The sequence below is a fragment of the Ovis aries genome, chromosome 6 (genome assembly GCF_016772045.2).
Source record: "Ovis aries strain OAR_USU_Benz2616 breed Rambouillet chromosome 6, ARS-UI_Ramb_v3.0, whole genome shotgun sequence".
NCBI lineage: Eukaryota > Metazoa > Chordata > Mammalia > Artiodactyla > Bovidae > Ovis > Ovis aries.
Window position 1 is genome coordinate 9,171,153 of NC_056059.1, and position 26,022 is coordinate 9,197,174.

Sequence of the window (26,022 nt, forward strand, 5' to 3'; positions counted from 1 at the left end):
TGCCAAAGAATGCTCAAACTACCACACAATTGCACTCATCTCACACACTAGTAAAATAATGCTCAAAATTCTCCAAGCCAGGTTTCAGCAATAAGTGAACTGTGAAATTCCAGATGTTCAAGCTGGTTTTAGAAAAGGCAGAGGAACCAGAGATCAAATTGCCAACATCTGCTGGATCATCAAAATCAAGAGAGTTTCAGAAAAACATCTACTTCTGCTTTCTTGACTATGCCAAAGCCTTTGACTATGTGGATCACAAGAAACTGTGGAAAATTCTGAAAGAGATGGGCATACCAGACCACCTGACCTGCCTCTTGAGAAACCTATATGCAGGTCAGGAAGCAACAGTTAGAACTGGACATGGAACAAAAGACTGGTTCCAAATAGGAAAAGGATTACGTCAAGGCTGTATATTGTCACCCTGCTTATTTAACTTCTATGCAGAGTACATCATGAGCAACGCTGGGCTGGAAGAAGCATAAGCTGGAATCAAGATTGCCACGAGAAATATCAATAACCTCAGATACGCAGATGATACCACCCTTATGGCAGAAAGTGAAGAGGAACTAAAAAGCCTCTTGATGAAAGTGAAAGAGGAGAGTGAAAAAGTTGGCTTAAAGCTCAACATTCAGAAAACGAAGATCATGGCATGTGGTCCCATCACTTCATGGGGAATAGATGGGGAAACAGTGGAAACAGTGTCAGACTTTTTTTTTTGTGCGGGCGGGGGGCTTCAAAGTCACTGCAGATGGTGATTGCAGCCATGAAATTAAAAGACGCTTACTCCTTGGAAGAAAAGTTATGACCAACCTAGATAGAATATTGAAAAGCAGAGACATTACTTTGCCAACAAAGGTCCGTCTAGTCAAGGTTATGGTTTTTCCTGTGGTCATGTATGCATGCTGGATTTGGACTGTGAAGAGAGCTGAGTGCCGAAGAATTGATGCTTTTGAACTGTGGTGTTGGAAAAGACTCTTGAGAGTCCCTTGGACTGCAAGGAGATCCAACCAGTCCATGCTGAAGGAGATCAGCCCTGGGTGTTCTTTGGAAGGAATGATGCTAAAGCTCAAACTCCAGTACTTTGGCCACCTCATGTGAAGAGTTGACTAACTGGAAAAGACTCAGATGCTGGGAGGGTTTGGGGGCAGGAGGAGAAGGGGACGACAGAGGATGAGATGGCTGGATGGCATCAGAGACTCGATGGACGTGAGTTTGAGTGAACTCTGGGAGATGGTGATGGACAGGGAGGCCTGGCGTGCTGCAATTCATGGGGTTGCAAAGAGTCGGACATGACTGAGCGACTGAACTGAACTGAGGAGGTAAATGGGATTACATTTTATAAATATTGCCTAGGTGGTGTCATACCTAAGATGTTAGTGCTTAAAGAACTACACAGTGGAATATTACTCAGCTATTAAAAATAATGCATTTGAATCAGTTCTAATGAATGAGGTGGATGAAACTGGAGCCTGTTATAAAGAGCAAATAAGTCAGAAAGAAAAACACCAATATGGTATATTAATGCATATATATGGAATTTAGAAAGATGGTAACGATGACCCCATATGTGAGATAGCAAAAGAGACACAGATGTAAAGAACAGACTTTTGGACTCTGTGGGAGAAGGAAAGGATGGATGATTTGAGAGAATAGAATTGAAACATGTATATTATCATATGTGAAACAGATCTCCAGTCCAGGTTCGATGCATGAGACATGGTGCTCAGGGCTGGTACAGTGGGATGACTCAGAAGGATGGGATGGGGAGGAACGTGGGAGAGGGCTTCAGGATGGGGAACACATGTACACCCATGGCTGATTCATGTCAATGTATGGCAAAAACTACCACAATATTTTGAAGTAATTCAGTTCAGTTTAGTTACTCAGTCGTTTCTGACTCTTTGCAACCCCATGAATTGTAGCATGCCAGGCCTCCCTGTCCATCACCAACTCCCGGAGTTCATTCAGACTCACGTCCATCGAGTCAGTGATGCCATCCAGCCATCTCATTCTCTGTCGTCCCCTTTTCCTCCTGCCCCCAATCCCTCCCAGAATCAGAGTCTTTTCCAATGAGTCAATTCTTCACATGAGGTGGCCAAACTATTGGAGTTTCAGCTTTAGCATCATTCCTTCCAAAGAAATCCCAGGGCTGATCTCCTTCAGCATGGACTGGTTGGATCTCCTTGCAGTCCAAGGGACTCTCAAGAGTCTTCTCCAACACCACAGTTCAAAGCATCAATTCTTTGGGGCTCAGCTTTTTTCACAGTCCAACTCTCACATGCATACTTGACCACTGGGAAAACGATAGCCTTGACTAAACAGACCTTTGTTGCCATACAATTAATATTAAAAAAAAAAAAAAAAAAGAACTTGCCTGCCAATACAGGATACGGAAGAGATGCTGGTTTGATCCCTAGATCAGGAAGATCTCCTGAAGGAAAGCACAGCAACCAGTCCGGTATTCTTGCCTGGAAAATTCCATAGTCAGAGGAGCTTGGCAGGCCATAGACTATACGGTCGCAAAGAGTTGGACATGACTAAACTGACTTAACACTTAACAAGCACACATGCACATGTTGTTTGTAAATACTGATGAGTTTAAAAAAATAAGTGGCCAATTTACTAAAAATTCAGATGGCCAAAGGAACATGTTGGTAACAATGTATTGCTAATTAAAAGCTAGGAGTTCTAGGTTTTGTAACTATCATTCTAAAGGAACTTATTAATGATAAAGTCATCAAAATGAATTCACTGTTGTTGTTTAGTTGCTAAGTCTTGTCTGACTCTTCTGTGACCCTACCACTGTGCTACCAGGGAAGTCTCAAATGCATAGGTTAGATATTATCAAACAAACCCACCAAGGATCCTTTTCCAAATAATGAAAAAATGAAATATTTTGAAAAAACATTTTTTATATGGCTGGTTATCTTTTTTAGTCTTAAAGAAATGATAAGAAGTGGGTTTCCATAAACATAAACTAGTCTCAGAGATGTTTATGCAAAATACAACTTTCTATTCTATTCCTCCTTCCACTAGTGAATCAGGATTTTAGAAAGCAGGGGTAATGATGTAGATTTCTTGGAAGCAAGTCCAGAATTTGATTGACTAAATACTTAAGTAATTTTGTAAAATAGAGCACTTATAAATGAATGTTTTTATGTTGATATACTATCCAGTGCTTATTTCTTCTTACCTAAATGAAGTCTGCTTCTTTGGAATTCATGTGTTAGCTCCTCTGAATTCTGGAACAAAATACAACAAATATTACTTCTGCATAGAAGAACATTCCATGCTGACTATAATGAAAATAGTCCACTTATACTTATCTAATGTAAATGAACTATTAATAATATATAACATAAATGAGAATTGTAAAGTCTTCCTTTCAAGTGCTCCTGTTGAGCTCTCAAAAGATAAACTTAGCAGAATCAGCACTGAAGACATGTCAGAAAAACCACTAGGGTTTGTGAGAAATCAACATGTGCGCACATCCCTTGCTATTCCTCCCAAGAAGGGTGCGTGTGTGCTCAGTCATGTGAGACTCTTTGCCACTCTCTGAACTGTAGCCTGCCAGGCTTCTCTGTCCATGAAATTTTCCAGGCAAGAACACTGGAGTGGGTTGCCATTCCTACTCAGGGGATCTTCCCAACCAGGGATCGAACCCACGTCTCTTGTATCTCCTACATTGGAGGGTGGATTCTTTACCATTATGCCACCTGGGAAATAGAAACATCCCTTATATGTGGAATATAAAAAGAAATGATACAAATGAACTTACAAAACAGAAAGATTATAGACTTAGAGAATGAACGTATGGTTGCTGGGGGTAAGGATGGAGGAGGGGATAGTTAGGGAGTTTGGGACGGACATGTACACACTGCTATATTTAAAATGGCTAACCAACAAGGACCTACTGTACAGCACAGGGAACTCCGCTCAATGTTACCTGGCAGCCTAGATGAGAGGGGAGTTGGGGAGAATGGATACATGTATGTGAATGGCTGAGTTCCTTTGCTGTTCACTTGAAACTATCACAACATTGTTAATCAGTTATATCTCAATAAAAAATAAAAAAGGTTTTGTAAAAAAATTTTAAAAACCCTCAAACCTAAAGAAAAAATGCCCTGGTTTCTCTTTCCAAATTGTCTATTTATTGCAGAGGCTTTTCACGTTAAAAGTAAGACCTTATACTGGGGAACCTTCTTCCAGACTACTACACTGAAGGTAGAGAGCTTTAAGACAGGTTACAGTAAGGTCCTACAGCTTCTAAATCTTGACTATGAAGGAGTCATCATAGAAAACTGTAAAAAAAAAAGTCTGGTATTAAGTAAATTATGAATTAACCTCATATAGTTTTTCTCCCCAAATAGTTTTATTTATCCTGTAAATAGTTTTATCCTGTTCTAGTTTTTCTCCCCAAATAGTTTTATTTCACCAAAAAGGATTTAACTTACATTTTTTTCTGTCAAACAACACTTCTCACCTCTGTGAGTAGAGATGAGACCAAAATCTTAAACTGAGAACTGGTCTTCCGTTTACTTAATTCTCCTGCTTATTTCACAGTGCTTTTCAGGACCAGTCCTCTTTGTGGTTCCTATGCTTTTTTCCAGAGCTTGTGGTTTGCAGAAGCCCTACCAACTACAGAAGTGAAGAACTCCTCGGCACTTCTTTACTCAGGGGAGGTGGAGCGTAAGTCATCTTTCTCTTTTGTGAGTCAAGAGCAAACTGAAGTATAGATTTCGGAATCACAGAGGAACACAGTTTAAATGGAAGGTCTAAATATAGTTGAAATGAAAAAATGTGCAATTAATAATAGATATGAAGTGACTTTTCCTTCTCTCAAATCTAAAGTCAAAATCTGAAATCAAAGAGATCTGATCAATGTTGAGCCTACAGAGAGGAAGAAAGGGATTGGAGTGTGAGATTACACTCCTTTGTCTACGGTAAAAGAAAAAACAAAATATTAATAAAAATTCAGTTCAGTTTACCAAGTCCGAAGACAGGATATTTACTTGAGCAAAAACATCCAATGGAAAAACATACGTAGATTATCCTTTAATACCAATAACACCACCAAGAGATATTTCTAACATCAGTTGTTATTACTGAGCACTGTACTGGAAAATTTCAATAAACTGCTAGATCTAATCCTCAAAACAACTCTACCATTTAGGTTTAGAAAGAATTAATGCCACATCTACTGCCAGTCAGCATATTAAAGCTGCTGCTGCTGCTACTGCTGCTAAGTCGCTTCAGTCTTGTCCAACTCTGTGTGACCCCATAGATGGCAGCTCACCAGGCTCCCCCGTCCCTGGGATTCTCCAGGCAAGAACACTGGAGTGGAGTGCCATTTCCTTCTCCAATGCATGAAAGTGAAAAGTCAAAGTGAAGTCGCTCAGTCATGTCCGACTCTTCACAACCCCATGGGCTGCAGCCTACCAGGCTCCTCTGCCCATGGGATTTTCCAGGCAAGAGTACTGGAGTGGGTTGCCATTGCCTTCTCCATATTAAAGCTAGCAACAGAATTCGTCTTTATATTTATTTGACTACAAAACAGTGAAAATAGGTACTCTTTCCTTCATACAACTTCCCTTGTGTATCAGCTATATCTCAGTTAACTAGCTGCAACTTTCGTATCTGGACATCAACTCAAGGCACACAGGCTGTCATGAACACAAATGCCTCCTTTCTATAGTGAATAAATCTGCACCTGGCACTTTACCAGTCTGGGAGAGTCAGCGTGGAGTTTGCAAACATTGTACGGGCAGAAGAGATCTGACGTCTTCGAGCTATCAGAGAAATGCTTTGTAGCACCTTGCATGGCTCTATCTGTATAGTGAGTATTGAGAGAATAAGTAATTTAAGCAAGCAATTGTTAAAGGGAGAAATGAAGCAGTAACAAAACAAACAGGAATTATAACCCTGAAAGAGTGAAAAGATATTGTAACTTTCTAAAATATATCAATTGAAAGCAACAATATTCAAATGTTCAGGATGGCTTTTGCTGGGAATAGTAAACAGATTTAATTATTCTCAAACCACATTATAAGGAAAAATCTATTAATGTTATCCATCAGCAGATGGTGTGTTAAATAAATGCAGAAATAAATCAAATTATAAATAAGATTTTCCTAGCAACTGCTCCAGATGTTTACACACAATAAACGTGGCCACCTGTGACTATTTATATACAAAGATCATTTCGATAACTACATATAAACAAAACAGCCAAGATTTTCATCAGCCCTACCAGGTGCCTAAGTGCACGAGATTCATTTTAATCCCAGGAATTCTTACTGAGACAAGAACCTGCATTTAGTGATGAAATAGCTCAAGAAGAAGCTGCCTATGACTCATCACTCAAAATACATAGATGGATTGCCTAATGCAGAACAGAATTTTTAGGATGTTAGAGGCCATACAAAGCTCTGACACGCTGTTGCTAAGTGGCTTATACATGAAATGCTGTGACCATGTGACAAGCATGGTCAGATGTTGGCATCCTCATGACACCTCCTTCAGTGAAACTTGCAAGAGTGCTGGCTAAATTCCACTGCAGAAATTTTCATCTGTATAAAAAGTGCAGTGTCTACGATAATGTCTAATTTTCAATCAAATATTCTAATTGAACGATTCTTATCCCTATCTGAACATTAAAGCCGTATTTAAATCACTTAGGGGGCCTGTAAAACTTCTCAGAAATAAGAAGAATCTAATTCCATGATTCTCATCACTGTACATTAAAATGATATTAAAACCACTTAGTGGAGCTTTCAAGACTGTCAGAAATTAGATCTCCTAAATAAATCATATTTCTGAGGATGGGGTTAAATACTACTCACAGATATTCCCACAACCTATAGCCAGAGTTGAGAAATTACCACTCTATAGGAAACATACACACAGAAACAATGTAGGAAATTTTTGAGAATAATTTAAAACAACCTCAAATATTAGCTATGAATAATTAAAAGGAAGAAGATTAACATGCAAATTGGCTACATAACTAGAATGGGAGAAATCTCAAGAAAGCTTTTAATAAATAGAAAACTAACATTCATTGCAAAAGGAAATTGTTTTATTTTCTACTGTAGACACAGATTAATGAGAAAAAGATGATTAGAGAAAAAGAAGAAAGCATAAAAAACACGTAAACAGAAACTGCAGGATGGGTTGCAAATCTTAAGAATAAATTGGAAACAAATATTTGTCGATGTTACTTACCCATATTTCTGCTCCAAACTAGCCTAAGATTTTTTAAAAAGTGACAATATTTTAAAGGTCTTGACTCACCCTCTCCTGTTAGATCTGAAGCTCCACTTCAATGTCTTCCTCTGAGTTTCTCCACCTCTTTTTCTCCCATCTCACCACCCACTGTTTCTAGGTATCACCAGATGTAAGCTACCCAATTTTCAAACTACAATGTCATTTGTTCTCTTTTTCCACACTCTCTATTATAGGAAGATGGAGCCACTTATGTTCACGAGTGTGAGGTTAAACCCTGCCATCTTCCATGACCATGCTGCAGTTCTACCAGAAATCAGACCCTAAAGGGTAGGTGTTATTCCATCTGCAAAACAAACTATACATGCAAGCTATCTTCCTAAATGGTTCTAAAAATGAATCTTCTCAAGCACGACCATGGTACTCTGTCACTCAGCCACACATGGCACACAACACAGCTGCTGCCTTGTAGCACCTGAACTCCCTGTGCCAAGCCGCAAAATTCTCATGGCCCGACACTGGCTGCCACCTGCGGCTAGGAGTACCCACCACTGTAACCAGAGTGACAAGGAACACCAACCCATACTAGAGAACTGTCCCCAGACCACAGGCCTTGTCTGCGCACTCTTGAGTCATGAACACTCACCAGGCTCCAGGTGATGACAGCACCAAATTCACCAGGCTTCACATCTCTATTTACTTCAGCACCATTTTCCCTTGGCAAGAATTTTCCCCATTGCATTCTTCTGTTTATGGTGCTTTGTTTTCCCTTCCTATCCTACCATAATGCTTTTCTTTTCTAATACAAGTCCACTGACTTGCCCTTTAAAACTGCTGTTCCTAAGTAACTTGCAACACTTTTCATGCCCAGAATTTTGTTTTTCCAAAGCCCTATTTGCAAGACAATGGAATCCTCTATCATTTTTATGTCCAAGCTTCTCTTTCTCGTCACTCTTTACTGTATTCAGCTAAGATATATCATCACTGTTTCTAGCACACTCTCTTGCCTTTGTCTAAAAATTCTGGGATACAGGTATAAATTTACCATACAGATGAGACCTGAAAGACTAGATCAGATCTCCCAAAGAAAGGCAAAGATGCAGAGAAGAGGGAATGAGTGCACCTTGGGTTATTATTTGCAGCTAGTTCATTCAATCACACACACGTATATATACATATACACACGTGTGTATATATTCGAGTTTTGTACCATCTTAGATACTTTACATTTACAATCTCATTTATTAATCAATAACATCTCTGTACAATTGATTTACTAACCACATGAAATAAATATGCATGTTCAGATATGTGAAATAAATGGCTTTGAATCACAAAACTATTAACAGGAAAAGAAAGATGCTTTCTCGGAGGCTTCAAGCATTTGAACTAGTTTGTGCATATTTTCACTTTCCCCCTGGAGGAACATTAAAACCAAAATAAGTCTAAAGAACAAAGCAGGCTCAACTTCCCATTTCTGTCTTCCCTCTTTCCAATTACAGCGAATTTGCTTTCACAAAGCAGCCACCCTCTTCCCGGAAGTGAGGATTTCAGGGTCCTAGACTGTGACTTTACTACCATGATTCCAACTAATCATAATCAGAGGGGATTGGTGATCTCGGTAAAACACTGAAATAGGAAGAAACTGCCAACCCCAACAAAGATAACCAAACAAGGCTAGAACCCTTAACTGCGGTCCCTCTTATCAGCTCATGTGATCAGGAATGGGCAAACTCTACTACCTGCTTTCTCACTGGTAACTCAACTACTAAGCCCAATTCAGAAATGCTAACAATAAACCTGAATTAAATGGTTTATTCTATTTAGTGAATAAAGACTAATTATTGTTATTCAGTCACTAAGCCATGTCTGACTCTGCCACCCCATGGACTGTAGCCTGCCAGGCTCCTCTGTCCATGGGATTCTCTAGGCAAGAATACTGGAATAGTTTACCATTTCCTTCTCCAAGGGATCATCAGAATCCAGGTATCAAACATACATCTCCTGACTGGCAGGCAGATTCTTTACCACTGAGTCACCAGGAAGCAAAGTCAACTATATAGATATAAGTTAATTTTATGGCCAAATCTCATGAACAGAAAAAAAAAAAATTCTGATCTATTATGTATCTTATTCTAAGATACACCAACTTCTTTAAAAATATTAAATATTACTCCAGTCATCCAATGCTCTATAGCATATTATTATATAAACCACTGGCACAAAACAGCCATTGATTCTGAGGTCAGTATTTCAGACAGGGCACAGAAGTGACAGCTTGCCTCTGTTCCACACTTAGTGGCCTCGAGTGTGAAACCCCAGAGACTGGGGCCTAGAATTTTTGGAAGAATAGTTTACTGACAAATGTGGTGATAGATACTGCCTGTCATATAAGGGCCTCAGTTTTTATTCACAGTGCCTATCCATGCGGTCTCTCCTGACAGGCTGGTCCAGGCTTCCCCCAGCACAGTGATTGGGTGCCATGGCTGGGTAATGTGACAGAGAGAAAGTCAGACAAAAGTTGTAATGTTTTTAAGACCTAGCATTAAAATCACACAGAATTAGCTTCCACCATTTTCTATACAACACGGATCCCATCTCAATAACCAGATTCCAGAGGAGGGGACACATATCCCATCCTGGGTAGAAGAGTGTCAATCACTTTGTAAGAACAGCATGAGAGAAGTGATATGTGGTCTCGCTACAACTACGGGTAAGAGTTTATCATTCACCAGTGAGAAGGAGGAAATTCTTCATGTACTTGTTCTTGTTTCTTCATCCTTTGCTGTTCAGTTCAGTTCAGTCGTTCAGCCATGTTCCTACTCTTCACGACCCCATGGACTGCAGCACGCCAGGCCTCTCTGTCCATCACCAACTCCTGGAGCTTGCTCAAACTCATGTCCACTGAGTTGGTGATGCCAACCAACCATCTCATCCTCTGTCATCCCCAGCTCCACCTGACTTCAATCTTTCCCAGCTTCAGGGTCTTTTCCAGTGAGTGAGTTCTTTGCATCAGGCGACCAAAATATTGGAGCTTCAGCATCAGTCCTTCCAATGAATATTTAAGATTGATTTCCTTTAGGATTGACTGGTTGGATCTCCTTGCAGCCCAAGGGACTCTCAAGAGTCTTCTCCAACACCCACAGTTGAAAATTAATTTAAAAACCTTCCTATATATTAAACTGAGCTTCCCAGGTGGTTCGGGGCAAAGAATCTGCCTTCCAGTGAAGAAGACACAGGAGACATGGGTTTCATCCCTGGGTTGGAAGATCCCCTGGAGCAGGGAATGGCTACCAAATCCAGGATTCTTGCCTCGGTAATTCCATGGACAGAGGAGCCTGAGGAGCTATAGTCCATGTGGTCACAAAGAATCAGACAAGACTAAGCAACTGAGCATGCACACACGCATATACTAAACCAAGTCTCTACTAGAAATAGGCAGGTATTTCAAAGACTAGAGAAGGAAAAAATGTCCATACTTTAGAAATAAACATTTACATTCAAGAAATTTCAGCTTTATATGAAAATTTCAGTATTGATATGAAAATGACAGTATTGAACAAACTTGTAAGTAATAGTGTTGTGAGAAGTACTGTCATATCTATTTAGGGATCACAGTTACATTTGGAAAAAATTAGGTAGCATTTTAAAAAGATCTGGATCATAATAAATGTAGGCAAAAGAAACCACCAAATAAATTCCCAGTGACCAATGTCTAATATAACATCACAGTTGTGACATAATGGTATGTATACTATCTGTACATCAGAGCTTATCTATGAAGACACCTTTAAGAAAATATGAAAGCACTATAGAAAGTCCCCGAAGAAAGAAATTATAGATAAACTAGATAGTGCTCACCAATCTCTGCAGTGCTATTTTTCCATGAAAATTAATTCTAAGTAATTTTATGACATTACCAACCTCTCTACATTATTACAGTTCTAATAATTTTATTTGGCTAACACAATTCCCAAAGAGAATTATACTGGAGCATACCATACATTTCTTGCAATTATGAGACCATCAATGGTCAAAACTTACTTTAAGAAAAATAACATGCAAAATTGCCATGTTTGCTTAACATTATTGCTGATATGTTTAATTCAATACACTGCTTTTTCCAAAGATGAAAAGTGAAAAAAGTGTTAGTCATTCAGTCATGTCTTATTCTTTGGGACCCCATGGACTGTAGCTGGCCAGGCTCCTCTGTTCATAGTATTCTCCAGGCAAGACTACTGGAGTGGGTTGCCATTCCCTTCTCCAAGGGATCTTCCCAACCCAGAGATCGAACCAGGGTCTCCTGCATTACAGGCAGATTCTTTTCCTTCTAAGCCTCCTGGCAATACATGTAATTCAATACACTGCCTTTACCTAAAGTAATTTTACTTAAAGTGTTTTGGACTTATCTAAATGAGATGGTTGGATGGCATCAGTGACTCCATGGACATGAGTTTAAGCAAGCTCTGGGAGTTGGTGATGGACAGGAAAGCCTGGTGTGCTGCAGTCCATGGGGTTGCAAAGAGTTGGACACAACTGAGTGACTGAACTAAACTGAAAAATAGAAAAAGCCCAGTATAAAAAGGAGGTTTTGTTTTGTCCTAGTTTTTTTGTTTGTTAAGTTTTCAGTACTTTTGCATGCATGCTCAGTAGTTACAGTCCCGTCCGATTCTTTGCCACCCTATGGACTTTAGCTCACCAGGCTCCTCTGTCCAAGGGATTCTCCAGGCAAAAGTACTGGAGTGGAATGCTTTGCCCTTCCTCTTCAGTACATTTACTCTCATATATAGATACCAGTTTGGAAGGTAAAAACATAGGAAAGAATCTATTAGGTTAGGCTAAGGTGGTGCTTTGATGTACTCCTTTTCCTATTTGGAACCAGTCTGTTGTTCCATGTCCAGTTCTAACTGTTGCTTCCTGACCTGCATACAGATTTCTCAAGAGGCAGGTTAGATAGTCTGGTATTCCCATCTCTTTCAGAATTTTCCACAGTTTATTGTGATCCACACAGTCAAAGGATTCGGCAAAGTCAATAAAGCAGAAATAGATGTTTTTCCAGAACTCTCCTGCTTTTCTGATGATCCAGCGGATGCTGGCAATTTGATCTCTGGTTCTTCTGCCTTTTCTAAAACCAGCTTGAACATCTGGAACTTCACGGTTCACGTACTGCTGAAGACTGGCTTGGAGAATTTTGAGTATTACTTTACTAGAGTGTGAGATGAGTGCAATTGTGCGGTAGTTTGAGCATTCTTTGGCATTGGAATGAAAACTGACCTTTTCCAGTCCTGTGCCCACTGTTGAGTTTTTCAAATGTGCTGCCATATTGAGTACAGCACTTTCACAACATCATCTTTCAGGATTTGAAACAACTAAACTGGAATTCCATCACCTCCACTAGCTTTGTTCATAGTGATGTTTTCTAAGGCCCACTTGACTTCACATTCCAGGATGCCTGGCTATAGGTGAGTAACCATACCATCGTGATTATCTTGGTCATTAAGATCTTTTTTGTATAGTTCTTCTGTGTATTTTTGCCACCTCTTCTTAATATCTTCTGCTTCTGTTAGGCCCAGACCATTTCTGTCCTCTATTGAGCCCATCTTTGCATGAAATGTTCCCTTGCTATCTCTAATTTTCTTGAAGAGATCTCTAGTCTTTCCCATTCTGTTGTTTCCCTCTATTTCCTTGCATTGATCGCTGAGGAAGCCTTCCTTATCTCTTCTTGCTATATATATAGCAGATGCTTATATCTTTCCTTTTCTCCTTTGCTTTTCACTTCTCTTCTTTTCACAGCCATTTTTAAGGCCTCCCCAGAGGACAAATAGGAAAAGGAATACGTCAAGGCTGTATATTGTCACCCTGCTTATTTAACTTATATGCAGAGTACACCATGAGAAATGCTGGGCTGGAAGAAGCACAAGCTGGAATCGAGATTGCTGGGAGAAATATCAATAGCCTTAGATATGCAGATGACACCACCCTTATGGCAGAAAGTGAAGAGGAACTGAAAAGCCTCTTGATGAAAGTGAAAGTGGAGAGTGAAAAAATTGGCTTAAACCTCAACATTCAGAAAACGAAGATCATGGCATCTGGTCCCATCACTTCATGGGAAATAGATGGGGAAACAGTGGAAACAATGTCAGACTTTATTTGTTGGGGCTCCAAAATCACTGCAGATGGTGATTGCAGTCATGAAATTAAAAGACGCTTACTCCTTGGAAGGAAAGATATGACCAACCTAGACAGCATATTGAAAAGCAGAGACATTACTTTGCCAACAAAGATCCGTCTAGTCAAGGCTATGGTTTTTCCAGTGGTCATGCATGGATGTGAGAGTTGGACTGCCAAGAAAGCTGAGCACCGAAGAATTGATGCTTTTGAACTGTGGTGTTGGAAAAGACTCTTGAGAGTCCCTTGGACTGCAAGGAGATCCAACCAGTCCATTCTGAAGGAGATTCGTCCTGGAATTTCTTTGGAAGGAATGATGCTAAAGCTGAAACTCCAGTACTTGGGCCACCTCATGCGAAGGGTTGACTCATTGGAAAAGACTCTGATGCTTGGAGGGATTGGGGGCAGGAGGAGAAGGGGATGACCAAGGATGAGATGGCTTGATGGCATCACCGACTCGATGGATGTGAGTTTGAGTGAACTCTGGGAGTTGGTGATGGACAGGGAGGCCTGGCGTGCTGTAATTCACGGGGTCGCAAAGAGTCAGACACGACTGAGTGAATGAACTGAACTGAGGCTGAAACAGTGAGTGGTTATACTTGTGTCACCTTACAAGAGAATGCGGTAACTCGGACACCTGCTGATGGAGGCTCCCTGAAGCAAAAGCTGTGATCAGGGAAGGTAAAGTCTGGCAGTGACTGCTCAGTAAGGGGACCAAATGCACAGGTTGTCACACAGAAGAGGCTGAACTTCATCCAGAACAAAACAAAAATATATTTATAATCTAAGAATGTAATATAAATTTGATAACAAAATGGTTGGCTTATAACATGTAAATGCAATCATAAAATTATTAGTTTAGAAGATAACAGGAGAATTATTCAAATGATAGAGATCCTATTGGGCAAATTATTCAGAAACCCCCCAAAAGAATACAAGATTCATTAAAAATCTGGCACTGATATTGAAGTAGATGTGAGAGGATGTACAAATGGAGAAAATGTCATACAATTCTCTCAGCAGAGAGCAGGACATCAGTGCAGACTGGAATATGGCATAGGACACACATCTGGGCAAAACATAAAGAAGAGAGCAGAGGTTTCTAACAGGGTACCAAAGTGATTTGAGAAAAATGGGTAAGATCAGAATTGAAAGACTAGACCCAGGGCATAAGATCTAACTGGTCCCAACCCAAGAATGCCACATTACTGCAGAGAATTAAAGCTCCTTCAGTGCAGCCTGCCTCAGGACTGAGACGAGGCAGAAACTACAGATGAAGCCCAATTGCCTCAGCTGCCCATACAAGTGGCCTTAGAAAGAGACGGGATCTCTGCCTGCCCCTCCAGTTATCGCAGGATGCCATACTCTTTGGAAAGATGCAGAGCTGGAGATTGGCACGAATATACTGGAACAGCAAAGAGCTTGGGAATCTAGGCTAGGGACAAATAAAACACTGAATAGCTGACTGTGGAAGGAACCCAAAGCAAACACAAGACTGGGCAAGACAGAAAAAGTGACTAGAGATCTTGGTGTGGCCATGAAGAGCAGAATTATTTTCTTCATTATCTTTGATTAAACAGTTGAATCTAATGCACATAAAATTTAAAACAGTAAACAGCTGTAAAATTTTAAAGTCACTGCTGCTGCTGCTGCTGCTGCTGCTAAGTCGCTTCAGTCGTTTCTGACTCTGTGCGACCCCAGAGACAGCAGCCCACCAGGCTCCCCCATCCCTGGGATTCTCCAGGCAAGAACGCTGGAGTGGGGTGCCATTTCTCTCTCCAATGCATGAAAGTGAAAAGTGAAAGAAGTCGCTCAGTCGTATCCGACTCCTAGCAACCCCATGGACTGCAGCCCACCAGGCCCCTCCGCCCATGGGATTTGCCAGGCAAGAGTACTATGCTAACCATATTTCTATTCATTTGACTATTATAATACAATATAGTATATTATTTTGTATGTTATATATACAGTAATATATTTCCTGGAACATTCATTTACCTTACCTGGAACATTATAATATTTGAAAATATTATAAAACATCTATAAACTATTAGAGATATTCAGGAACTACTGTCCTTTAGCTTTTATTTTAATTGTAACTTTCTAGATCAGCCCTGGGATTTCTTTGGAAGGAATGATGCTAAAGCTGAAACTCCAATACTTGGGCCACCTCATGCGAACAGTTGACTCGTTGGAAAAGACTCTGATGCTGGGAGGGATTGGGGGCAGGAGGAGAAGGGGACGACAGAGGATGAGATGGCTGGATGGCATCACTGACTCAATGGACCTGAATCTGAGTGAACTCTGGGAGTTGGTGATGGACAGGGACGCCTGGTGTGCTGCGATTCATGGGGTCACAAAGAGTCGGACATGACTGAGAGACTGAACTGAACTGAACTGAAGGAAAACTTGTTTGGGGAAGAAATATATGCAACTTTCACTAAATCCTCCTTAAAACTTTGGTCATTACTTTCAAGTAAATTTAACATGCCTTTATAAAAGAGCTCTACTAAATTGAAACTGATAGGATTCATTTACCTAAAAGTCTCCAGTTGGCAAGCAAACTGATTAAAATATTATCGTACATTCCTTATGTCAGCAAGTCGTTCAAAATATTTCAAATGGCACACTGATGCTGTGAACTTTTCGTTCTATGTCAGAAGAGTAAATGTGCCCAGTAATCTTAAAAAAATGCAAACTGAAAATAGATATTCCAGCTACTATATATTATCACATTTTGCTGAACTTGGAAACAAGCAAGAAAGAACATTATTTGAAAGAATGATGATAAAGTCATCAAAGAGCAGGACCTTTAGTAAGATTTTTTTTTTTTTTAGATACACGGCTTTATTTCTACCAATAATAGTGTTATGGTTAAAGTTTATCAGTTGAGACCTGCAAAGTTGTTTTATGATTTTAAAAAACTATTTGCCAAAGTTTAGGCAGTTTTTCAATTGAGAATACACTTTCCAGATGATATAAATTGTTGTTTAAAGCTAATCTTATTTTATTTCCCCACTGATATTCCCTCTTATTTAAAGTTACAAAAGACAGTAGGAGATAGGATTCTGGGAGCAAGAGGGTGAAGTGATGTGAAGAAAGGGCCATGAACCAAGGAATGCAGGCAGCATCAAGACACTGAAAATCAAGGACTATTTCCCCAGAGCTTCCAGGAGGCACTTCCAACCAACACTTGGTTTCAGATTTCTGAGAACTAACGGGGAGTGGCCAACTGAGTGGACTGGGAGGACCTTGAGCTCCCCTCCTCCCACTCTCACACAAAAATTACGACTATTTACAGAACAACCATCAAGGTGAACAATATGAAAACTCACAGAAAACGTTTCCCACACCAACAGATATCAAAGGAGAGCCACAATGAGTTGGGTAGCAGTGCAGAGGTATAGTATAGTCAAGAGCCACACCTCCAGGAAAGGTGACCCATAAGTGGGAGTACAATCATAACTACAGAGGTTCTCAACAAGGACTAAGGGGTCCAAGACCACATCAGGCTTTCCAGCCTGGGGAGCTAGACCAGGAAGATGAGCTCTGAGAATATCTGGCTTTGAAGTCCAGCAGGGCGTACAAACAGCAGAGCCTGGGGGCTATAGGAAACACACACTCAGCTCTTAAAAGGCACACATGGTTTCTTATACATGTGAAACCAGGTGCAGAGGAAATAATTTGAAAGGAACCTGCATTAAACACACTTGCTGATGTTGGGGGACCTCCAGAGAACCAAGAGGTAACTGGGAGTCCCCAGAAGGACATAGATGCTGGTGGCAGTCTTCTGGGGGAGAACATTCTACCAAGAAGACACTGGTGCTGGCAAGTACCATTTTGGAGTGTTTCTTCTAGCCTATTGGAAAGGAGCTTAACTGCCCACCAGTCAGTTCAAGTCCTTGACACCCTCAGCCCAGCAACCAGCTAAGTGGGAACCCAGTCCCACCTACCACCAGGGGGACTCTAAACTTGGGGTCCCCCAGATTCCCCAGCAAGCAGGTTTGTGACCTAGCACTGCCCACCAATTGGCAAGGACAGGCCCAGACACCCCTGGTATCATAGCCTATGGTCCTGGAAAGACTCCATGTGCCAGTTGACTGGCACAGCCCCAGGTCCCAGAGCTAGCAGCTGCCCAGGACCTGGCCCCCATCCCACCAGCAGGCCAGAATCAAGACCCCCCAGATATGACAGCAGCTGCCAGGACCTGGCCATGCCCACCAGAGTATCAGGATCAGATCAGATCAGGGGCACCATAATCAGCCATGCCAGGACCCAGCCCTACACAACAGAAGGCAGCAGCATCCCACATAGGAGCATCCCTAGATTATATAGCTCTGCTGACTGGAGGGGACTATGCCACTGGATACCACAGGACATCTGCTACTTAAGGCTGTATCTCCAAGGTCAAGAAATGTAACCAACATACCTAACAGACAGAAATAAAGACAGAGACTCAGGCAAACTAAGGCAACAGAGGAATATGTTCCACGTGAAGGAACAATATAAAACTCTAGAAGAACTAAGGTAAGTGGAGATAGATGATTTACTTAATATGGAGTTCAAGGTAACAATCATAAAGATGCTCAATGAACACAGGAGAAGAGTGGCCGAACACAGTGAAAAGTTTAACAAAGAGAAAATAGAAAGAACCAAACAGAGCTGAGGAATATAACAGCTGAAACAAAAATACATTAGAAGGCATCAACAGCAGGTAAAAAAGATACCAAGAAATAGATCTGGCAACTGGAAGACAAAATAGTGGAAATCACCCAACCTGAACAGAAAAAAAAGAAAGAATTTTAAAAAGAAGACAACATTTAAAAAGGATAATTATAAGAGACTTCTGGCACAACATCAAGCATATGAACATTCACATCATAGACGTCCCAGAAGGAGGAGAGAGAGAGAGAAGGGTCAGAGAAATTACTTGAAGCAATAGAGCTGAAAACTTCCCAAACCTGGGGGTGAAAAAACAGACATTCAGGACCAGGGAGCACAAAGAGTCACAACAAGATCAACCCAAACAGATCTACACCAAGACATATCACAATAAAAATGACAAAAATTAAAGAAAGAATCTTAAATGAAGCAAGGGAAAAGGGAACTCCCACAAGACTGTCAGTTGACTCTTCAGCAGGAGCTTCGCAGGTCATTCATATATTTAAAGCAATGAAAGGAAAAACAAAAACTTACAACCAAGAATACTCTATCCAGGGAGGTCAGCAACATGCCAGAATAAAACACTACCTTTCAATATCCCCTTCAATCTATAGCCAGAAAAACATCCCTGAATCTAAAAGGTGCCTCTACCCAACACAACAAGAGGCCAGAGAACTTCACAATGCATTCATCCCTACACATCCAAAGGTGGGAGGACTGAAACGCACAGACGAGCTGGAACCAAGGGAACAGCAGAGTCAGTGTCTTGGAGTCCCAGCCCTCTGATCGTGGCAGCTGAGTCCACAGCCTCAGAGAACCAGGAGCAGTAGGGCAGGTGGCACACAGGGCTCCAGCATCCATTCCACAGCCACACCCTGGCCACAGGCAATGGGGCAGCGGGGCCTGGATCCAGTCCCTCCCATGCCGAGATGCCCATGACTCCAGCCCCTGCCCCTCCACTTGTGATGGCAGACCCTGTGCCATCACACCAGACACAGAGAGGAGGCAGCTGTACAATCAGGATTCCCTCTGGCCACCCTCCTCCTGTTACAGTAGACAAACCTGTGACTTACGGGATCCTGGACATGAGGCAAGAGCCCACCATCCCAGTGACAACAGCAGCTATGGCAGAAGCAAGGCAGCAATGACCCCAGATGCAAAAGAAGCTGCAAGGAAGGCCCAGAGCCATAGCTCTTATAGAGACTGCGGAGGCTGGAACATGAGAGCTCTCAAATACAATACCAGAGGCACTCAGAAAGAGAAACCAAAAATCTGTGTTATAGTGCCACCTACCATAAAAGCAAAAGAAAGAACTGTAACATCTAACATTTCATTTCAAATGCAGAGACAAGACAATTCATTAACTATCATGAGGAAGCAGTCACACTGTACCACAGAAAATAAATGACAATTCTCCAGAAACCAACAAAGCTGACAGAGAATTCAAAATAGCTGTCAGGAAGAAACTCACTGAGCAACAAGAAAAACTCAGAAAGGCAGTTTAAAGAGGTTGGGAATAAAAATAATAAACAGAGCAACACTTTACCAAAGAGACTGAAACTCTAAAAAATAACCAAACAGAAATTCAAAACCAAAAAGTTCTTTAGGAGCTGAAGAACTCAAGAAATAAGATGAAAAATATTTTAGAAAGCAGTGGAAATTAAGAAGACCCCACTGAAGAGAGAATCAGCAAGCTCTAAGACAAAAAATCTCCCTGGTTGCTCAGATGGCAAATCTGAATTGGCTTGCAATGCAGGAGACCTGGGTTCAGTCCCTGGGTTAGGAAGAGCCCCTGGAGGAGGGCATGGCAACCCTCTCCTGTATTCTTGCCTGGAGAATCCCATGGACAGATGAGCCTGGCAGGCTACAGTCCATGGAACTGCAAAGAGTTGGGAACGACTGAGCAACTAACACTTTCACAAGACAGAAGTCTAGAAATGATACAAGCTAGAAGAGGAAAGAGAAATAAGACATAGAAAACAAAATTCTATGAGAGCTATCTGACTCTCAGGAAGAGATATATTAGGGTAATGGATATTCCAAAAGAAGAGAAAAAGAAGGAAGCAGAGAGTTTAAATAAATGAAAGCTGAGAAATGGGGAAGGAACTGGATGTACAAATCCATGAAGATGAGTGAACACCTAATCATCACTTTGTCAACAAAGGTCCGTCTAGTCAAGGCTATGGTTTTTCCAGTGGTCATGTATGGATATGAGAGTTGGACTATAAAGAAAGCTGAATGCTGAAGAATTGATGCTTTTGAACTGTGGTGTTGGAGAAGACTCTTGAGAGTCCCTTGGACTGCAAGGAGATCCAACCAGTCCATCCTAAAGGAGATCAGTCCTGGGTGTTCATTGGAAGGACTGATGTTGAAGCTGAAACTCCAATACCTTGGCCATCTGATGCAAAGAACTGACTCATTTGAAAAGACCCTGATGCTGGGAAAGATAGAGGTCAGGAGAAGGGGACAACAGAGGATGAGATGGTTGGATGGCACTACTGACTAGATGGACAAGATTTTGGGTGAACTCCGGAAGTTGGCGATGGACAGGGAGGCCTGGTGTGCTGCGATTCATGGGGTCACAAAGAGTCAGACACGGCTGAGCAACTGAACTGAACTGAATTACCTCAATGCAAAAATACCTTCTCCAAAAAAACTTTATATTAATACTGTCGAAAGTCAATAACAAACAAAAAAGTATAAAGCCCTCCAGGGAAAAGAAGGACAGTAACCTACAAAGGAACCCCCATTAGGCTCTCAACAGATTTCTTATCAGAAAGCCTACAGACCAGGAGAGAATGGAATGACATTCTAGAAATTATAAAAGATAAAAACTGTTACCAGAGACTACTCTATCCAGGAAAGTTGTCATTCAGATACGAAGGAGAAACAAAGACTTTGCCAGACAAACAAAAGCTGAGAAGATTTATCAATACTAGACTTCCCTTACAAGAAATGTTGAAAATAATTCTTCTATCAGAAACGAAAAAAGTACACAAAACTTTGAGTAAGGTGATAAACAGAACCAAAAAAACTGTAACTGTTTATAAGAAGAGCTTTTCAAACATGTTATTATACCATAAAGGTTAAAGGGACAAATAAAGCAGAAAAATAACTATAGCCACCTCAATTTGTTAATAAACTCACAATATAAACAAGAAAAATTGGAGACAACAAAAAGATAAAATTGGAAGAGGAAAAGGGAAAAGGGTACATTGAGGGTCAACGGCCCCAGCACCCCAATTCTATCAATTTCACACAGAACGTCAGCACAGTTAAGTGGGTGTCAGTGCCTTTTAGAATATTCTGATCAGCCAGAATCAACAAATAATAAAACCCTGAACATCAGCTGTACAACCAGGCGATCAGACATAGGAAAATGAAGCACTGCAGCTATTTCCACAGAACAGGGCTAAAACTCTGTATTTTTTCAAATGTAAAATGTATTAAATGCAGGTATGTAAAGAAACAGTTCATTTTGGAATTTGAGTAATTAATTTAGGGAAGAGCATATGTATCATGGAGATATCTCCAATTAATATTCTTTACAAAGAACCAAGCTGAGCTGAGCAGACATCAAATCAGTCATTTATATAAGAAACAGTAACAGGATTACTGTGAGACCATAAATCTGAAATAAATCATTTTCTGTCTACCAAGGAAATTTTCATATTTAGTTTTCCTAAGTCAGGTCCAAATCAATCAGCAGAAGATATTTTAATTTATTTAGCCCTGGACTAAATATTTGCCTGGAAAATATAACTTGTCCATTTTGGACTTACTAAAATTCCTCAAAAAAATACTATATAAAATAAAGAAACCATGCTACAGCATAGTAAGAGTAATTAATAATACTGAATTATATTTTTAAATCACTAAATGAGTAGTTCTTAAAATAAAAATTCTCACTGCAAAGAAAGAAAATTCTAACTATGTGTGGTGATGGATGTCAACTTTTTCTGGTGATAATTTCACAATATATTATATAAGAAATCATTACATTTGGACACCTGAAGCTAATATAATGTTACGTGTCAGTTATATTCCAACAAAAATAAATTATTTTAAAAAGGAATATTATAAAGGGTATCTTCAACATGGCTTCTCTGGTGGCTTGGCAGTGACTAATCTGCCTGCCGATGTAGGAGAGATGAGTTTGATCCCTGGAAAAGGAAATGGCAACCCACTCCTTGCCTGGGAAATCCCATGGACAGAGAAGCCTGGCAGGCTAGAGTCCACAGGATCACAAAAGAGCTGGACATGACTTAGCAAATAAACAACAACCTTCAAAATAATGTGTTTTCCACTCTGCTTTTCCTTCTACATCAGATGCTATAGGTACCACAGTGCAGTGAAAAAATATAGCCTGTGAAATTGAAAAATCGTAGCTCATTAGTAGATTCCACAACTCTTGTTTCTTCAGGTCTCTTTCAAATCTCCTTGTGTTTTTGTCACTACCTCTGTCCCTCAGGGTGAGAGGGTATTATTTGGTAGAGGGGAACAATGAATTTACTGATTGACCAAACCATTATAAGAACCCCAATGCTATAATCAATGAAACCCACTCTCACATTCCTGGGACTTACCTGTGTTTATTTGACAGCTCAGAAAAGCCACCCATTATGAAATGGCAAGTCCAAGGAAAATGCAAGAGTGTCTACAGTATCTTCGCAAAGCGCAGTCCAGGAAGGGCTTTAGTTTTTGCTGCCTTTGAGGGGTAAAGGAAGAAGGGTCTATTAAGTATGTGTTTTGCAGATGTGCTTGATCATGTTTAAAGACATGGTAACAGGAGGGTAGTGTTTAGTTTCCTCCTAAATGAATATCTCTTTATCGATCCATGCTATCTTCCTGTTACTAGACTTTTTTTTTTTTTTAGTTTCTTCAGAACACCAACAGATAGCATGAAAATGAGTTACCTCCCTATTTTTCTTACAAATAGCTGTGAAAAGAAGTGAAAAGCAAAGGAGTGGAAAGCAAAGGAGAAAAGGAAAGATATACCCATTTGAATGCAGGGTTCAAAGAATAGCAAGGAGAGATAAGAAAGCCTTTCTCAGCAATCAGTGCAAAGAAATAGATGAAAACAATAGAATGTGAAAGACTAGAGATCTCTTCAAGAAAATTAGAGCTACCAAGGGAACATTTCATGCAAAGATGGGCTCAATAAAGGACAGAAATGGAAGGGACCTAATAGAAACAGAATATATTAAGAAGTGGTGGCAAGAATACACAGAAACTGTACAAAAAAGATCTTCACAACCCAGTTAATTATGATGGTGTGATCACTCATCTAGAGCCAGACATCCTGGAATGTGAAGTCAAGGGGGCCTTAGGAAGCATCACTACAAACAAAGCTGGTGGAGGTGATGTTGAGCTATGGGAACGCATGTAAGAATTAAAGATTTTAAAATTTAAAAAATAAAAAAACTAAAAAAAAACAAAAAAACAAAAAAAGAATCTTCTTGATGAAGCAGTAAAAATTATTAACATAGCAAATAGCAAATTTTGGTACATCGACAATATCTCAATAAAAATTTTTGACTTGTAAAAAAAAAAAGATGATACTGTGAAAGAGCTGTACTCAATATGTCAGCAAATTTGGAAAACTCAGCAGTGGGCACAAGACTGGAAAAGGTCAGTTTTCATTCCAATCCCAAAGAAAGGCAATGCCAAAGAACACTCTAACTACCACACAATTGCACTCATCTCACACGCTAGTAAAATAATGCTCGAAATTCTCCAAGCCAGGCTTCAGGAATACATGAACCATGAAATTCCAGATGTTCAAGCTGGTTTTAGAAAAGGCAGAGGAACCAAAGATAAAATTGCCAATATCCATTGGATCATCGAAAAAGCAAGAGAGTTCCAGAAAAACATTTCTGTTTTATTGACTATGCCAAAGCCTTTGACTGTGTGGATCACAATAAACTGGAAAATTCTGAAAGAAATGGGAATACCAGACCACTTGACCTGCCTCTTGAGAAACCTGTATGCAGGTGAGGAAGCAACAGTTAGAACTGGACATGGAAAGACTGGTTCCAAATAGGAAAAGGAGTACATCAAGGCTGTATATTGTCACCTTGCTTATTTAAGTTATACGCAGAACATATCATGAGAAATGCTGAGCTGGAGGAAGCACAAGCTGGAATCATGATTGCCTGGAGAAATAACAATAACCTCACGTAAGCAGATGACACCACCCTTATGGCAGAAAGTGAAGAATACCTAAAGAGCCTCTTGATGAAAGTGAATGAGGAGTTTGAAAAAGTTGGCTTAAAGCTCAACATTAAGAAAACTAAGATCATGGCATCTGGTCCCATCACTTCATGGCAAGTAGATGAGGAAATAGTGGAAACAGTGGTTGACTTTATTTTTCTGGGCTACAAAATCACTGCAGATGGTGACTGCAGCCATGAAATTAAGAGATGCTTATTCCTTGGAAGGAAAGTTATGACCAATCTAGACAGGATATTAAAAAGCAGAGATATTACTTTGTCAACAAAGGTCCATCTAGTCAAGGTTATGGTTTCTCCAGTAGTTATGTATGGATGTGGGAGTTGGACTATAATGAAAGCTGAGTGCAGAAGAATTGATGCTTTCAAACTGTGATGTTGGAGAAGACTCTTTAGAGTCCCTTGGACTGCAAGGAGACCCAACCAGTCCATCCTAAAGAGATCAGTCCTGGATATTCATTGGAAGGTCTGATGCTGAAGCTGAAACTCCAATACTTTGGCCACCTGATGCAAAGAGTTGACTCATTTGAAAAGACCCTGATGCTGGGAAAGATTGAGGTCAGGAGGAGAAGGGGATGACAGAGGATGAGATGGTTGGACAGCATCACCAACTCAATGGACATGAGTCTGGGTAGGCTCTGGGAGTTGGTGATGGACAGGGAGGCCTGGCGTGCTGCGATTCACGGGGTTGCACAGTCGGACACGACTGAAGTGACCTAGAAGTAGTAGTAGCAGTAAAGAGTTGGACACGACTGAACTGAACTGATCTGAAACTGTAAATAGGCAGAAGTTTCAGCATGGAGGTCCCATAGTAACCAGGTACCATAATCACGTATCTGCTTTTGCCCTTCCCTGCATTGAGTATGATTAATGTCGGCTGATTTACGAACAGGAACCCTCCTTGATGTTCTATGCCTGGTTAACTAAACTTTAATCTTCCCCTGCATCTTTCCTCCAACCTCTCCTTCATTCATTTTTCCAGTTGTCCTGGCCTAGCCTAAACTTTATTTATCAAGACAGAGATCTTGTATGCTTGTCTGTTTTTATGGGAAGAAGTGATTGGGACATCTTTTTCCCTTTCCAGAATATCACAGTTAAATTTGAGGTGAAAAATCCATGCATTTGCATCATGCAGGAGTTAAATTATGTCTGCCCTGCTTTATTCTCCATAGCTCTTATTTGATTTCCTTTTATCTGATTTTGGCACTGTTTTTATTTCATCAGAATTGACTATAATCTTTATAAGCACCCATCACTTATTAATTTATAAATGGATGATAAAATGAAGTTGGAATTTGACTATTCATGGCTGAATTATCCTAGTTATCTTTTGGTTCCTTCATTTCCCCATTTTCCCCAAACTTGTCAGAAGTAGAGGAAAAGATAAGGGATAGAACTCAAATTCTTCAATTTTAAGTGATCTCATCTGAGTTATTAAAAGACTATGTTTTTGATATAATTATAAATTATCACTCACCAATATCACACAGCTATTTTTATGACATATCTCATCAGTATTTGCTACTCTGACATGATATAAAAATTACCACTGATTTGTGTCAAGCATTATGCTAACACTGTAAGATCATCTTATTTAATGGTGGCTCAGATGGCAAAGCGTCTGTCTACAATGTGGGAGACCTGGGTTCAAGCCCTGGGTTGGGAAGATCCCCTGGAGAAGGAAATGGCAATCCACTCCAGTACTGTTGCCTGGAAAATCCCATGGACAGAGGAGCCT

General features: G+C 40.3%; 1 protein-coding gene across 1 annotated transcript in view; it reads right to left on the reverse strand.

The window, feature by feature from the left end:
* Positions 1-2,373: 2,373 nt before the first annotated feature.
* LOC105612939 (collagen alpha-1(I) chain-like) overlaps positions 2,374-26,022 on the reverse strand; it is a 51,428-nt gene continuing 27,779 nt past the window's right edge. Inside the window, exons 4-6 of the mRNA XM_060417501.1 lie at positions 22,641-22,762; positions 3,194-3,242; positions 2,374-2,468 (exon numbers count right to left, since the gene is read on the reverse strand). The gene's annotated coding sequence lies outside the window, so the exon portion shown is untranslated. The remainder of the gene's footprint in view (positions 2,469-3,193; positions 3,243-22,640; positions 22,763-26,022) is intronic.